Source organism: Lycorma delicatula, chromosome 6 (genome assembly GCF_047948215.1).
Source record: "Lycorma delicatula isolate Av1 chromosome 6, ASM4794821v1, whole genome shotgun sequence".
NCBI lineage: Eukaryota > Metazoa > Arthropoda > Insecta > Hemiptera > Fulgoridae > Lycorma > Lycorma delicatula.
The window spans coordinates 145697800-145715509 of NC_134460.1; the positions used below are offsets into that span (position 1 = coordinate 145697800).

Genomic DNA, 17710 nt, shown 5'->3' on the forward strand with positions numbered 1-17710 from the left:
GAAGCATATTATAAGACTACTATATCCTTGGCGTTTAAATTTGTTTACGGTATTTAATTTTTTTATAAAAAAAAATTAATTTTTTTAATATCAAATCGCTTACAAGTTCAACTATGGCACCTAACAAGTTAAAAAAAATTTCAGTTCTAAGTGGTAGAACCGATGATAAAATATTGCACATAACAGTAAACCGATAATAAAACCGGAAAAATTAACTATTTGTACAACAAAGTAAAATTAATTTAAGGAACTACAAATAAAATACATAGCAACATGATTTTGGAGAAATATTGTAATGTTACAGCACAATTAATTCTCTATTTTTTACTAAAAAAAAGACTACAGACTTGACGAATTGATAAAAAAAAAAACAAAATACTGTGGAAAAACTGGAAATAATATGCGGCAGAATGAATAAAATCAACTATCTACAAGCAAGCGACTGCTGAGGTCATTAACTAAAAAAGGTTAACTGCCGAGTTATCCACCCGATAATATCACCTGTATATCGTTTTACTTTATTTCGCTAATACGAGGTCTGCTCAGAAAATAACCGACTTCATTTTTTTAATCTTTATTATTAACTTTACAGATTATTGTTTCTTGTCCCGTTCGAATACTTCTCTCTCCTATTTACACACTTTTCCCAGCGGTGTTTCCACTTCGCGCAGCAGTCCTGGATATACCTTCATTTGAAACGGTCTTCAAGTTCCGTAACGAATTTGCTTCAATGTCATCGATAATCTTAGAACACCGTCCTTTCGTCACAGATTTTAATTTCGGAAATAAGAAAAAATCGCAAGGAGCCAGGTCTGGCGAGAAGGGAGGCTGACGGAGAACAGCCATCTGATTTTTGGCACAAAACTGAGGAATTTACAACGCTGTGTGTGCGGGCCATTGTCGCGGTGAAGGAACCGTAAGTTGTCTCGCCACAACTCTGATCTCTTTTTGCGGATTTTTTCACGTAACCGTTGTAAAACGCCTTGATAGTACGGACGGTTCGCTTTTCAACCCGAGGAAAGAATTCAAAATGCACGATTCCATTAAAACCTAAAAAAAAAATAGAGAGCATCACTTTTACATCGGATCGAGACTGACGTGCTTTTTGGGGGCGTGAAGATCCTTTGGCGATCCATTGTGATGACTGAACTTTTGGCTGAACGAAGTAGCCGTAAACCCGGTTTTTGTCTCCTGTTATGATCCTTTGCATGAATGTTTCATCGTTACCGGGTCGATCCAGAAGTTGCCGACAAACGTCCACTCGATAATCTTTCTGCTGTTAGGTCATCAAACAAGGAACAAACTTTATTACGACTCGATGCACGTTCAATTTTTAAGTCAAATTGTCACGGCATGATCCGATCAAGATGTTAACCTCTTCTGCAAGTTCTGTGACAATCAATCGGTGATTTGTACGCACCAGATCGTCGATTTTCTAAACGCGGGTGTCATCAGTTGAAGTCAAGACCTTCACGGTCGAGGGGGTCATCTTCAATCGACTAACGACCACTTTTAAATCGTGAAAATCATTCATAACACTGCCTACGACCCAGATCATAATCTCCGTAAGCTTGTTTCAAAAGTTGAAAAGTTTCTGTGAAAGTTTTCCCCAGTTTCACGCAAAAGTTTACGTTAAAAAAATAGCTGCTAACACTTAAACACGTTGCACTCAAATAACAATAACACGAAAACTAAACGAGATATCAATAATCAAAGAAAATGTGGTTACAGAGGAGGTTATGTGGAACACAACGCTGCCAACCTCACGTCACTAAATATTTCCGTTGACACGTAATTTCTGTTATCTGAACAGACCTCATATACGGTGAAACGGTTTATTTAATGCGGCTCCAACCATTACTGTTTTATCCTGATTCTACATCTTTCTTTAAAAGCATCATTCCAGTCATCCGTGAATAATTAAAATGTAAGAAGACGCGTTTTATTGACTTACCCAAAACAAATATCATTTATATTAAATATAGAACCAAACAAATATTTTATTCTGATCGGTACATAAATACATTATATTATAGATTGTGTCAGAAAGGGGTAGATATGCGACTCCCCTGATTAAAAAAAATTAACAGCCAAGGCATTTGCTTAGTTGTCTCGAGAGAAACTGTAGTAAACCTTGATTAAACAAGCGTTATAAATTACTCAAACAAAATCCAAAAGGCTATTTAAGTCCATAATTATTATAAAATAATTATTTAAATAAATACTCGTAAATTCCCAAGCCTCTAAAAAAGCTTCTATGAGCTTCTGAAAAAATAAAAATTCTACAAAGTCAAATTTTGGTGCAAAAAAAAGAAACACACCTTAACTACTTTACTTTACTTTTATGCGGAATACTACTACTTTTTTAACTGACTAACTAACTACTTTACTTTTTTATGCGGAAGAGAAAACAATATTTATTGTTTGTTAAAAAAATAAACTATAAAGATTTATTGTAATTGTTTTCAAAATAAAACGTAATTAAAACAAAAAATAAAATATAAAAAAAAGAGAAAACTGTTAAAAATAAATATAACAAAATGCCTTGAACATAACTGAGAATTAAATCAATGGCTAAAGTATTTAGGTTAAAGTTAAGAGATAAGTAAGCGCACACAAACACACACACGCGCGCGCGCGCGCGCGGGGAAAAATAAATATAAAATAACAATAAGTGAGCTAAAAAAGATGAATGGGTTCTAGTAACCTAATTTTCTTCCTCTTTATGAACAGATTTGTTTAAAGATTCAAATAATATTAATTTTACCATAATAAAGACAACTAAGAAAGCATATAAATTTAATTAAACAAACAAAATTAAGAACAAATGTATTACACAAAATAAATAACGGAAGTAGTCAAAATGTAACCGCTAAACGTGCTGTAAGAACAAAAAGAGGACACCACAAAGTAAGATCAATACAACTCGATACCGGTTGCTGGATTCTACGCAGTATTTTATATCTTAATACATCTAGTATATATGAAATATCTCAAACTACAGTTTTACTCATATTCACGAGTAATAAATTTGAAATAATCTTTGCAGTTCTTAAATATAACGATTATTAAGATTAAATAACTTAAATAAAACGATTATTAAGACGAGTAGAAAAATTATACATAACGAACTGTTTCTCAACAGAGAGAAGTATCGGGTGTATATAAAAGAATAGCAGGGTTTAATCTGTTAAAATATTTCTCGGATGAAGTGTACAGTGCCGATTTAAGGCTAGAATCGGGATAAAAAAGGATAGTTTTGATCGAACGCATGGCCACTGATTCCTTATCTTTCCGCGAGACAACGCCACTACCAAAGATGGCGAGTCATGAACAGTGAGTGAGTTTTCTGTGTTTTGCAGTTCGCTAAATATGAATTCGTAGTTCGACGTGCGTTCCGTAGAAAGTTTAATCCTGATCCTTTAACTGAAAATTACATTATCGATATCTTAATCGGTTTGAAACGACCGGATGTCAGTGGAAAGGAAGAGTTCGGGACGACCGATGGTATCTGATGAAAATATTGAACGTGTCAGGCAATTTTTCCTGCGTAATACTAAAAATTGTGTTAGGAATGCCGGTCGGCCACGAATATCAATGCCTTTGTTGTCGATGTGGAATGTTTTAAGAAACTCTTACACATGCATCCGTACCGTTTACAGCTTTTAAGGGCTTATAAGCCTACAGATTACGCTGTGCATGCCGATTTCGCCGACGAAATGTTGCAGCATAAAGACGACGAATTTCTCGATCGTATTGTTTAATGGCGGGTGGACATTTCATTTTAATGAAAGAATTAACACAAATAACTTGGGCTGACAGGAGTCCGCCAGGGGGATGTCATCTCTCCACTGTTGTTCAACATTGTAATTGACGCTATAATGAGGACAGCATATGCAGTTGGGCGAGGAGTACATTACAATGTGATAAGGATCTCTACCTAACCGACCTGATATCTGCAGACGACAGCGCCATATTTGTTAACAGTGGTGCTGAGGCCACAGATATTTTGTAAGATATCTCTAGTACAGCAGAGTCCTTCAGACTGTGGATCGATGTTGATAAAACGCAGGTACTAACAACAGACGGTCACAGTCCACTGTTTACCTCGGAGGAGCTCAGATCGAACAAGTCCAAGAATTCAGATATCTCGGTGTCACTGGTCCAAGATGACATCCACGCCAGGATCGGTCAAGCAGCTACAGCTTTCGCCTCACTAAAATGGTGCCTATGGAAGCGGGTCAACATTACCATCCAGACAAAAATACGCACACTTATCCTCTATGGATCAGAAACTTGGATCCTCCACCCAACAGACTTGAACCGGCTAGAGGTTTTCCAGATGCGATGCCTGGGCCAGACCCGTATGATCTGGCGCAGATCCAGACGCGGGCAGCAACTAGCAGTTGAAGAGCAGATCCAAACGCGGAGGCTGAAATGGTTTGGTCATGTACGCCGGATGGACCCGGTTTCTTGCCGCACAGACTCTTCTGTAGGCAACGTCCTACTCAATGATAGATTCAAAGATCTGCGCCAAAAAAAACTTGGTTAAACAAGTTCCACATGACCTTAGGAATCAGCGAATTGACCTTAACCAGCCCAGGGTATCGCTACAGACCGTGAAGCATGGGAAAGCGTTGTAAGCAAAGTTCAGAATCCTACGACACCCACAGTAGTGTATTGGTTGCGCGGCCAGTCGCCCCCCCCCCCCCGGTCTTCAGCTAAGAGGATAAAGAAGAACACACATAATGTCTGTAAACTTATTTTTCAGTCCCTCAGTTTTTTGAGCAGGACCCGTTAAAAAAGAGAAAAAATTGCAAAAAGCAAATTTCAGGTAATTACAAAAAAATAATTTTCTTAACTCCTATAAGAGCTCAATTTTGTGACATTTTAAAGCTCTTGAAATGGGCTTTCATGTGATATATCACTTGGCAAGAGTCTGTGACATTAACAGTTCAAGGTAACCAAAACATTTATTTGACCTTGAATATATACCTTGGATGTGTACCGCGTGACGAAAGGTGCTACATTGAGCACTTGTAGGGAAAAATTGTAAGAGTTACTCTTACTAAAGCGATATTAAACAGCTTAATACTCTTTTTTGTTCACCCATTTTTTCCTGTTTAGCCTCCGGTAACTACCGATTAGATAATTCTTCAGAGGATGAATGAGGATGATATGTACGAGTGTAAATGAAGTGTAGTCTTGTACATTCTCAGTTCGACCGTTCCTGAGATGTGTGGTTAATTGAAACCCAACCACCAAAGAACATTGGTATCCACGATCTAGTATTCAAATCCGTGTAAAAAGTAGTCAGTTATTTTTACACGGATTTGAATACTATATCGTGGATACCGGTGTTCCAAACTTAACTCACGTTCATCTTGACTAGCGAGCGTAGGTTAAGTTTGGTTAGATTATATTTATAAACCCATCGGGTTGGTCTAGTGGTGAACGCGTCTTCGCAAATCAGCTGATTTAGAAGTCGAGAGTTCCAACGTTTAAATCCTAGTAAAGGCAGTTACTTTTAGACGGATTTGAATACTAGATCGTGGATACCGGTGTTCTTTGGTGGATGGGTTCCAATTAACCAAACATCTAAGAAATGGTCGACCTGAGACTGTACAAGATTACATGTGGGGTATTCCTGCTAGTCTATGAAACGCTAGCACCGAAAGGACTTCAGCGGACGGTCTGAAGGGGAATTACGTCGGGGGCTCAGGTTTTAAAAGCCTAGCCTCCCGCGGTCGGACCCAGAAATGGGTTTGAGAACGCTGGTCCAAACGGATATGGAACGCTAATCATAAATCCGTCCATAAAATATATAACAAAACTTAAAACTTAGACCCGTCATTAAAATAAACCCTTAAACACGCCTGATTACAGAATCATACAGCAGCAAGGGACACACTCCCGCCACTTTTGCATTCCATTCCATTCCACAAGACTTCACTTACACGCATACATATCATCCTTATTCATCCTCTTTACTATTATCTGAAAGGCAATTACCGGAGGCTAAAAAGGAAAAAAAAGAATGTGTGTGGAGGAACATAATTTTTTGCAGAATATGCTGAAGAGGTCAACATAACATCATTCATCAGTAATGAGTTCCTCTCATTGGATCCACGCTAAAGGTTATGGGATGTGTAGTTACAGATTACACGGTATCGTACGATTTTTTGTGAAGTGGCTCTTGACATGAATCCGAGCTTTAGATTCTGGACACGGTACAAATACTATTCTTTGTCTGTTGACTTCACAAATAGGCCATCTTGGGACCGAGGTGCTTATCAGTATAGCTAATCCTACTAATGTGTACACATAATCTTTCCAAAAATCAATAAAGTTAAGAATCCTGCAGGAATAATTTTTTCCAGCCAACAATTTTTCTGATCAATATATGTAGTACCAAAGGTCCAGATATACATGCCTGAACTAGGTAATCTCCGAAACTGTAGTGCATAAAATAGGGGTAAGAAAGACAAGAAAAACAATATAGAAAAAAAATCTAACATTTCAAATAAATTATTTTTTTTTAAATTAAAGAAATATAATTTTTTTATCTCCACAAAAAGGATTATGTTCAATCAAATTTAAGTAGCATGAGCCATGATGTGTAAATTCATCGCATCATATACTACTGCATTCTCTATTAGGATAGTGCCAGGAAAAGAACCCAATAAACACTCATATAATCCTTCACAACTGAGATCACAAAGATCTAGGAAAATAGTTCTTAACAGAATTTTTCAAACCGAATTTAATAAAAAAAAGTAAATAATAAATTAACATTTCACCAAACTCTTTATTTCTTTGTAATTTGGGAATGAGTAGGTGACCTGCTTTTACCCAACAGGCACTCTTATAAAATTTTTGGGCCTATTTTACACATATTGGATGGAAAATTCTCTAAGTTGACCGGCTGCTAGGTTACACCAAAAAAGCACCACCCTAGCGCTACAAGTCTCAGTACTGCTGAAATTCAGTTTTTATAGATGACATCCTCAGTACAGATATCTGGTAGGTAGGATCACATTTATATCTGCCAAACCGAAATTGGGAAAAAGGACAACCACTTTCCAGGCAGCAGACACCTGTCCCACCCGCATCCATATGATAATCAAGAGCATTTTTGCAAGATGGGAACAATATATAAAAGTTGCTCATACCGGCTGAGATTTGCTCTATCGGATAACTTATCGATGATTTTGTATTGACCGGCTTAAATACATGTTATAATTAAAATTGATTTTCTTTCAGAAAATAAAGAGCTGCCTGAGAACGAATACACCTAAAGGAAAACCTCCCATTTTGTGGAACTGTGTTCTAACTCTGGACCACCCAGAGTTCAGTCAGATTCACACTAAAAAAGAATTTCCTAAGATTTTGAATTACATAATTTTGTACACAATAAATGGAAAATGGTAAAATGGTTTTACAAAGGGAAATGAAATCACTTACAAACACATACCTTATTTATAATAACACATTCAGTTTATTATAGTATATTATAATAATATATTATTATTTATAACAATATATAATAATAATATTTATATTATATATAATATTATAATATATTATTTTATTCGTACATCAATTAATATTTCAACTTCTGGGTTTTTAAATATCTAAATAGTTAAATAAAAGAACAAGATATCTGTTAAATGTCAGCCAAACAAAAATAAAATTCTACATCAGGAAAGAGATTTTTAGTAACATATTTGTGAAGCTAAATGAAATAATGAAATATTACATATTCACTAAGTAAAATTAATAAAACAAAAAAACATGAAAGAAAAGATGCGTTAAAAATCAAAGATATTAGCTTAATTATAACATTACAGGATATCATGTGATAAAAATAAAAACAGATAAACAAGAATGTAACAATGAAGTAAGGCTATGTTTAAATACTCAATTCACTAATTGATTAAAATCTTCTTTTTTTTTATTTTATATCAAATTAACAAAATTAAAACAAACAGATGCGATATATGGATAAAATGTTCCTCAAATGCTCATACAAGTTACATTATTATTACATCTACAAACAGCTTTGAAAATCCAAAACAAATAATCTTTTGTTTTTACTTGGTGTTGTGATGTACAGGGTGACTGGAGTCACTCTATACAGCTCAATTACTCTTAATAATAAATTGACATGGAATAAACGGTGTTTCAAATAAAAATGAAAAAAATATATATATATATTTTTAGTGATAGGTTTACATCAACTGAGGTAACATAGAAGGTAAAAAATTATAAGTAATTATTCTGTTTTTCGACATATCGATGTAACATTTGATGATAATTAATACGACCCTAATGCCACTAAGCAATGTGTCTGGGATACGCCAAGATTACACATTTGCTTTAGAAAGGTCAACAGATAAAGGCATAAAGCCTCAAATTCCTTTAAAAAAAATGTTCACTTGGAATCGCAGCGTGAAACAGCAAAGTAGTGTCTTCAAGAACGAACACAAAAACAATTCAAACTGTTATATGATTATGTTGTACAGCTTCTCAAATCAGTTACCATGCAAAACATATGTCGTCAAGACTAAAATCCTACCCAAAATAGTACTCTACATATAATGCACAGAAAAAGTTCACGGCTAAAGTCACATGACATTAGTCATGACAATACATACGTGCTGTATTTATAGTCTTAAAGAATCAGAAAGTTTAGCTTAACCCAACAGGTACGTCAGCTATCATACCAAATATGCAGTCCTTTCTAAACAGATAATAGCAAGATGTAACAGTCCGGGATCTGCTCTACAGCCACAGAATCAACAGCGGTGGGAAAGAGATCTAGGATAAAAAAAAAGGGAAGATTGTGACAAGGATGATATATCCGTGGAGGAATCGTACTTTGAAATAAACAAAAATAACAATTCCTCCACAACAGCAAGTAAATCCCTATTGTATCTCCTCAGGAGAATAGACAACTTTTATTCAAGAACAGAGAAGAAATTTATTGATCTAGTAACACAAAAGACCTTCAAAATGGCAAACACATTTTGTATGTAATTAAACCAAGTACATACACAAAATTATGTTTATGCAAGTAAATATAAACATATAGTGTTATGCTTTACTTAAAATTACACAAAACATTAATAAAAAAAAGACCATAATGAAGCTTCTTCAGTACGTAAGTTAATTTTTGACGTTAATGAAAGTAAACTTAAAAATTGGGTAAACAAGTGGAGGTAAAAGTTTTAAAAATAAGTGCAAACAAACTTAAGAATTAGTGTTAGTAGTTTAAGCATAAAACAAAAACAACCTCTTAAGTATGTACTGTTTAGTTAACAGAACCGCCAATCAACTGTTCTGATATAAAAGTAATTAACTGGATTTTAATATTCATAGTACTGAAGTAATTAAATATTAATGTACGGATTGATAAGTAACTATCTTTTAATGGTTAGCAAGAGAATGTTCACAAATCTTGACCGTAATGGTCCCACAGGAAATACCATTTCAAAAGGTACAAACAAGATTTTACTCATTATTAGTATTCTGCAGATGTGTGCAGATTGATTACATTACCTTAAGCTATATTATCTTTAATTTACATAAAATTGGAAGAAATTTGTTTATTAATTTACAAGAATAAAACTACAATCTTTTTTCAATCGCATGAGATATCGTAGTATTATTTTTATAAAGCCTATTTTTTCCCTTCAAATGTTTGTTTGTACTTATATAAAAGCACACGTTTCCAAAAATTACTATTATAAAAAAATTATTATTACCTTTTTAAAAACTAATACGCTGGTACCTAATACACACAAGCCTAGTATTTAAAATTTACATAAATAAACACTACCTGAAAACAAAAAACATTTTTAAAAAAATAGATTCATTAATCTACAGAATTAATTGTACACTTTTATTCATTCTCAATTCCAAACATATCAAGATCAGAACATTATTTTCAAAATCTGAATAATGGTGTTACATATTACAAATCTATTAAGTTATGAATTCCAACATATGCTCTTCTTTAAGAACCTTTTTCAATGTCTTTTGCATCTTTTACACATGTTTTCTCACGTAAATTATACTACACATCTCAACTTTTATTGTCACAGTGGATACTGATTGGGGTTCAATTAACCACACGTCTCAGGATTAGTCGGCCTGAATTTGTACATGACTACATCTCATTTCAGTGGGTTGTTTGTTTATTGTTTACTAGTTGAACAGATTGCAATGCACACATTAGGGAAAAAAATTTCATTTAATTAATAATTTATTTTCATACACTGAAATAAAACAATTTATTTTGTCAACTTTTTTGCATTACTTACTAGAATAATGAGTAGTTTAGAATTTATCCTAATAATTTAAAATACTCAAAATTGTTAAGACAAATGTTTTCATTTTTTAAAATGAAAATCTCCGATTCTTACAACATTTTTTGATATAACAAATAATTTCATTTTATTTATTCATTATCACACTTTTTCAAGAGCTACGATTCATCTCTAGTTATACCTCTCAAACAACGTATTTAAGTATAAAAGTTGAAATAACTTTTTACGGTGTTATTATTTAAATAGTTAATTTTTTCACATTACACTATTTTCGTTATCTTTTAAAAACTACACACTTCTAAATAGTTTTACAAAACTTCAAATGAGTTGCCAAAATTCTGTACTAATCTCATTATTCTAGTAAACAAATGAAAAAAAGAAAATACACTGACAAAATAGTTATTCTTCATTTCCACTAATGAAAATAATTCTAATTTAGAGAAACTAACAATTTATTTTTCATTACAATTCATTTAAAAATTAATTCAGGCAATACAAAAAATAAAAAAATACATTGTTGAATAATCTTTGATTACAATTTGGGGAAACTAGATATTACTTAAAAAAAAAAAAAAAACAGATAAATTTGAATTAAAATTTATGATAATAAATACGCAATCATTTGTGAGCATCTAGGCAAGTTTCACTTTTCAAAATATGTATTATACAATGTTACATATTGTTGATAAATACAACTGTTGAAAAGATATATCTCTTGAGTGGTTGTATTTAGGAGAAAATGTACAAGAATAAAAATATCTTAGACTGATGTGTATTTAGAAATATTCAAAATTGTTTCTGTTTAAAAGAAAGAAAAACTGGCAGAGATTTCACACGTTACGATAATATTCATAGTACTGAAGTAATTAAATATTAATCTAGGGATTGATTCATAACTATCTTTTAATGGTTAACATGAGAATGTTCAAATGTTCACAAATCTTAAGTAATGGTCCCACAGTAAACACAATTTCAAAAGGTACAAACAACATATATGCCAATAATTTTACAGCCATGTTGGTTATATACAAAAGATTTAGAAGAATTATTGGAATAACTCACTCTTACATAATTGAGTAATATCATTTACTTTACATCAGTTCTTAGAAATAATGACCACAAAATTATCTTAAAAAGTCATTATGATTGATTTTTATTGTTAAAATAACATATAAAGAGAAAAATATATAATAAACTTCAAAATAAATAAGTAACCTTTTAATTAAAATTATTTATTTCAGTTTAAAAAAATATATCTCATATTTATATTAAAAATACTTTGACTATTTATTAGGCATACTAAATTATTTATTTAAATTCTACTTCTATGAGGCTTGTGTATAAAATACACTGGATACCACAGGTCATAAAAAATATTTTTGTTTTATAGTTAGAAGGTGAAAGATATGTCAAATGAATAGTGGTTGTTTACACCTTTTGGCACCACACTTTTCATAAATATTGCTGCGATGCAGAATAATCCAAAATAATAAAAAAAATGTTTCTTCCAAAAGTATTTAAAGAATAAAAAAGCATATTTGGGATTTTGTACCTCTATGTATGTATCACAATATACTACAGATCACAGATTTAAGAATGGATTTATACACTTTTTCATTCGTAAGGAACACTATTCCATTCAGACAAAAGTAAAAGGTCAATTCAAATCCTATTCTAGATGACAACGGTCATTTGCTACTGTCCTTTGTTGAAGTTTTATCGATCAAAATTCAGAATCCTTAAATCAAAAAGCTCATCCTTTGTGAAAAGTAAGCAATTTCTTGATTAATGTATGTAAAACAATAAAACAAAAATCCATAAACTGTCAAAGTACAGAGAATGATTAATTTTGACTAAGCAAGTGTTGATGTCGAGTATGGAAACAGAGACCACAAACAGCATGAAATTTTTAGCAATCAAACGATGATGTAAGGTTTTAACCTTTCAAAAACTTTCATCATTTGATCTTTCATCAAATTCTAGGCTACAATCGTAAACAGGTATTTGAATTTTTAAGTATACATGTAAAATATGTCTACATTTCAAGATGTAGAAAACTGAGTACCACAGCGAAAAATCATCAGACCCATAGGTTTAAGGTTTATTAATGACCCGCTTCAAAATCTTGAACAATTGTTACTCTCTTCGCAAATGATAAGACTGTACCTATAGCTGAAAATAATTATTTAAAAGGACTTGAAAATTCTACATCAGCAGTTCTAAAAACTATTCACTGGATCAATTATAACCATCAAATTTAAATGCAATAAAATGTTGGTTGCATTGTGCTTCTCACAAAGATATTTGCTCACACGGCCAGAATTTCCATCAATGATAATGATAGTATTTATTTTAGCCATACAGCAGCATTTCTGAATGTTTTATTAAATGACAAATTGTCTTGGAATGATTTCATTTGCGAAAAAATAAAACCATACTGTTTTATTTTAATGTGCCTTACTAAAGCTAAGTTTGTCAACACAATTATTAAACATTTATTATCATTACTTATATTCCCACGTGAAGTATCTCTTGTAATGAGTTTGAAGACAAAAGATCATTTTTTAGTACCTATAAATATGAATTATAAGGACAAACATTTAGAAAATAATTAATGTTAACTTATTTTTTAGTTTATATTTATGAATATGCAATGTTTGCTAAAAAGTAGTCATAAAAATAGTCCAATATTCTTAAAAAAACATCAATGTCCATCTCTGTCAAAGTGAACAGAACTGTTTTTTGTGAAACTCAACAAAATACTTTTAACCAACCATTTATTTAAAATAAAATTAAAAGATTTTCTTAAAAAAAAAACAATATCACTCTGTTAATGAAATTAAACGCTTACTAAACAAATTTGTAAAAAAAAATCTTCAATTTTCTGGTCAGTGAACATAAATATATACTCAGATTTTTAATAATTCCTTCTGAATTGTAAACGTTTTTTGGTTTTAATTTATAGTATCATCATGTATTTATTTATCTTAAAATTATTTTCTGTGATGTTTTAAATAATTAATATGACTAAACACATCAATTTTTTATTTTATAAATAACTGTACATTTTGAGATGCTGCTCTGATCAAGGTTTTACCATGGTTTTCCTTTATCCATTCATCCAAATGCTGGGGCAATTCCTTTTTTTTATCTGTGAATTAATGTATCTACTCATTCTTGATGTGATCATTGTAATTATTATTACTACTGATCAGAATAAAATATTGTTATTTACTGGAAAATGTTTGGGGCTGAAGGGTGCCGAAAAACTGACTAAACACAAAGCACACTGATCGGATGTATCCTTGAAGAACATACCACATTATCTAGACCCAAATATCCTAGTCATTTTGAATGAAATTTGAATCCATACAAAAAGTAAACAGAAATAACGATTAGTAAAGATCTGTAATCTTCTTTTGGAGAAATTTCAAAGCATCACTTCTGAACAAGATGGGACTACGTTAATTGTTTACATTCACAGAACTGAAATGATTAAAATTGACTGTTATGTTGTAATTTTAAACCAACTGCTGTAAGCTATTTACATCAAAAATGATTCAGAATGCTGATCTAGGACATCAAACTTTTGCAAAACAAATTAATCACCCGTACTGTTGAGAGAACACATTAGGGAATTGAGGAATGGTTGGAAAATTGCTAAGCAGCTGTTTTAGAGCATGGATCTCATATATTCCAATTTCTACCCAACTGAAATAACATATTTCATATAAATCATTTTCATTCAATGAAGTGGAAAATGAGATAAAAAAACTGGTCAAAAAATATGACAATTTTTTTTGTGTAGAATATTTAAGGCTACTACCTCATAATGAAATACATTCAAGTTGGCTTTAATATTATACAAAATAACTAAGATATGCTCCTTTTTTCATACAAAAATAAAGTAATTGGAAAAAAATACTTAATTTACCTTAAGTGTACCTTGTTTTTGGAATCTCATAATTTTAAATTGCTGCATTTCAATCGCAATAAATTAGATTTACGTCATACTTCATAAATTTCAAACTTTCAGGATTTCCCATCAAAATTAAAACAGAGAATTTTTTTAAGGTGGATAATTAACTATAGAAGCTCACAATTTTAGAAAATATAAATAGGCCTAAATACTAAAAATGTCATTGTAAAATCAATATAAATTCACTGATGTTAGTAAATATTTAAGTCATCATCTGATAGGAGGTATTTGAATAAAGATTAATGATTAAATAATAAGAGATAATTGTTTAACTGGATATTAAGTTGATCAAGATACTGGTGAATGAAACTTTCAAAATAGTTTTTAAGCAGAAATCAAAATACGAAATCAACATTATAACTAGACTGTAAACAATCTTATTATACACTGAAGGAAGAACATTAAATAATATTCAAGTATTATTAAGTTCAATATCATCTAACCAAACTAATATCATTACTATCAAACAATTACCTATACTAAATATATTGAAACAAAATAATTAAACACATTTTTTAAAACTATAAGTAAAAACATAATTTATAAACACAAACTTAATGAATTTATTTTGTTCAATCAAACAGTATGAATTTATTAACCCAATAAGCTGTTGGAGTCACCAAAATAAACCACCAACTACAATTCTGTTATTAATGAATTTCACACAATATGCTTTATATTATAGATTAGAATTTATTCTGCAAGAAACTGCAGATATTTAAATCTTGAAACAAGTATTACAAATTATAAAAAGATACAATATATATAATATACATAATGGAAGATCATAGAATTTCAGTCATGTGGCATGAAACAGCAAAGAGTACAGTCAGGTTTGGTTACCTACAATAACAGAAATTCTAATATAAAAATAATAAAATACAAATGCACTGGGTAAAATAAAATTACATTTATATAGAACAAAATGCTACAAAAAAACTGACTAAATTTTCACTTCATAAGCAAGGCATAACAAAAATTAAATATCAACTGTAAAAATGTTTGATAAAAAATAATCAAGCACAAAGTAAGAGGTACAATTTCAATAAACTAGTAATAATAATGTAATCAAAAATGTAATTTCTGTTCATCAAAACATAAAACCATAATCTCTTTCGTGCTGTAGGCCATCAGTTGTAAATTATAATTATGATATTTCTACGGCGATGAAAAAAAAAATACGAAACTGACCCTGAATTTTTTGATAAGTTATCAAAAAATTGAACTGTTGAATAAAATAAAAAAATTTGTATAAATGTTAAAAACGTAAATGTAACAGTAAAAACACCTCATAAGCACCACATTAATATTACAATTAAAAAAATGAGTTAAAAACTCAAGAATTACAAAATGATCATAACTGGACAGACACGTAATCCTATATTTTATGTTTATCCTAAATTTTAAGGTAGTAATTAATCACTGACAAATTAATTTTGAAACTTCTTTTAAGTAACCTGATTTTAAACAACCTAGTGTTTTAAATTATATTGAAGTGAACTGAAAAGCTTGTAAAATAATATTTTATCTCATCTACTTACCAATAAATATTATATCGCGTAAATCAAACAAATAAATATTCAAAACGTTCCTTCCTCGCAAAATCCAAATAATTATCAGCACTTAAAACGTATAATTTAAACCGATACACTGCCTATTTAATAAAGATAAAATACGCGCGCCTGACTTGTTAACCTAATTTCAACGGTATCTTTTTAGAGTACTGCATGAAATACCATAAGTAAATCTTACAAAAAAAGTTGTATTTAATCATACAAGATCGTATTTATTAACTAATCTTATCAGTTCTTCATACGATTCTTTCATTAGCCTTCTTCTGTTTTTTTTTTCATTAACTATCAATACACAAATATTTGATATCTAACCTATGAAAAAAAAATAGTAAGAAAAATTTGCACAGCTGTTTCATTAAATAAAAGATACACCAGTAACAATCAACCGAGATGAGCTTTTAAAATTTTTAATGATCCACTTTTATTTCTTTCATACGATAGAAATAATCGTGTGACTAGGAACTGAACTCCCTGGGAATTATGTATTACTTATTTTAATAAAAATTATATGTAAGAAAATCACAGAAGAATACACTAATTTAATTTAGTTACATCACACAGAAAATCATTACGAATTCATTTCAAAACAAGACTTCATGCAAAGAAATATTGACACAATTAACGCACAACTGACACAATCACAAAAATATTACCATGTTTTTATTCGTCTACCACTGGCTACGAACAACTGTGATTTTTGCGAGCTAAGAAATCTGCACGACCAGTGTGCTCTAGTGTACAATTATGTAACTAATTAGCAACCGCAAATCTTTCCGTTGAATATAAATTCTTAACAGCCGCTCCTCACTCGATTATTATTAGTCTTACAAATAAACAGGATGATTTATAACATATATTAAGAAACAAGATATCTACATTACATTTCACACTTTTTTATTATTTATATACTTGTATTTATAACTTATGTGTACTGTAAGTAATTAATGTTATCAATGGTTAGCAATCATCAATGCAACTACCAGCTGCTGAGAAAGAACTAAGGACCACCAAAGTTATACTAGGTCAAAAAGTGAGATAGATAGTTCTTTTGCATTATCACAGGTACCCCACCATATAATGACTAATACATAACAAGAAAAAGACACAACCTACAATTATTAAATTTTCACCATATATATTTTTTTTAACAATCATCAAATCAACTACATTAATGGCTGGAGACAGCCTAAAAATATGTTAATTCCAATACGATAATGAATAAACTGTATACCTTATATTTCTATCAGAAAATCGTCCATAAAAGGTCTTAAAATTAAGTAGTTCAATACATTCATCAAAACAAAAATATATGACGTTTAAAATTAAGTAGCTCATGTCAAATGCAAAAGCCACTTTAGCACATAAGGAAAAAATACCACTACTTTCCACACTTCAATTTGCACAAAAGTTAATTTATCTTTCACTCATTATTTTTAATTTAAAAAAAAATTGTTTATTAGACAATACAATGACCTTAAATTCTTTAAAAGCTGAGTAACAAAACAGTTACTGATTCTAACAAATCATTTTTTTGGTTTTTACTCATTTTTTATGCATGTCTTGCAAAGTATCCAGTGATATATTGTGTTAATTTTTTAAAAGAGGTACATAATCATATTATTCCTAGTATGTCCTGCGCCTATGAGGTGATGTAGTAAACATTTCTGTACTTGCATTATGTCTGTATGTGCTCTTTGTATCTGAGTGAATGTGTCTCCAGCCTATCTGACTAAAAACAGATTAATAAATTGAAAACACATCCTCAAATATATTATCTAATAATATTCTACAGGGGATTCCTAATCTTTTAAAGGTAAGCATTATTT

At 30.9% G+C, this 17710-nt stretch overlaps 1 protein-coding gene across 1 annotated transcript in view; it reads right to left on the reverse strand.

Annotated features, from left to right (window-relative positions):
- Positions 1 to 16549, reverse strand: part of LOC142326338 (putative E3 ubiquitin-protein ligase RNF144A) — a 416013-nt gene extending 399464 nt beyond the window's left edge. Inside the window, exon 1 of the mRNA XM_075368754.1 lies at positions 15852 to 16549. The gene's annotated coding sequence lies outside the window, so the exon portion shown is untranslated. The remainder of the gene's footprint in view (positions 1 to 15851) is intronic.
- Between the last annotated feature and the right edge of the window lie 1161 nt (positions 16550 to 17710).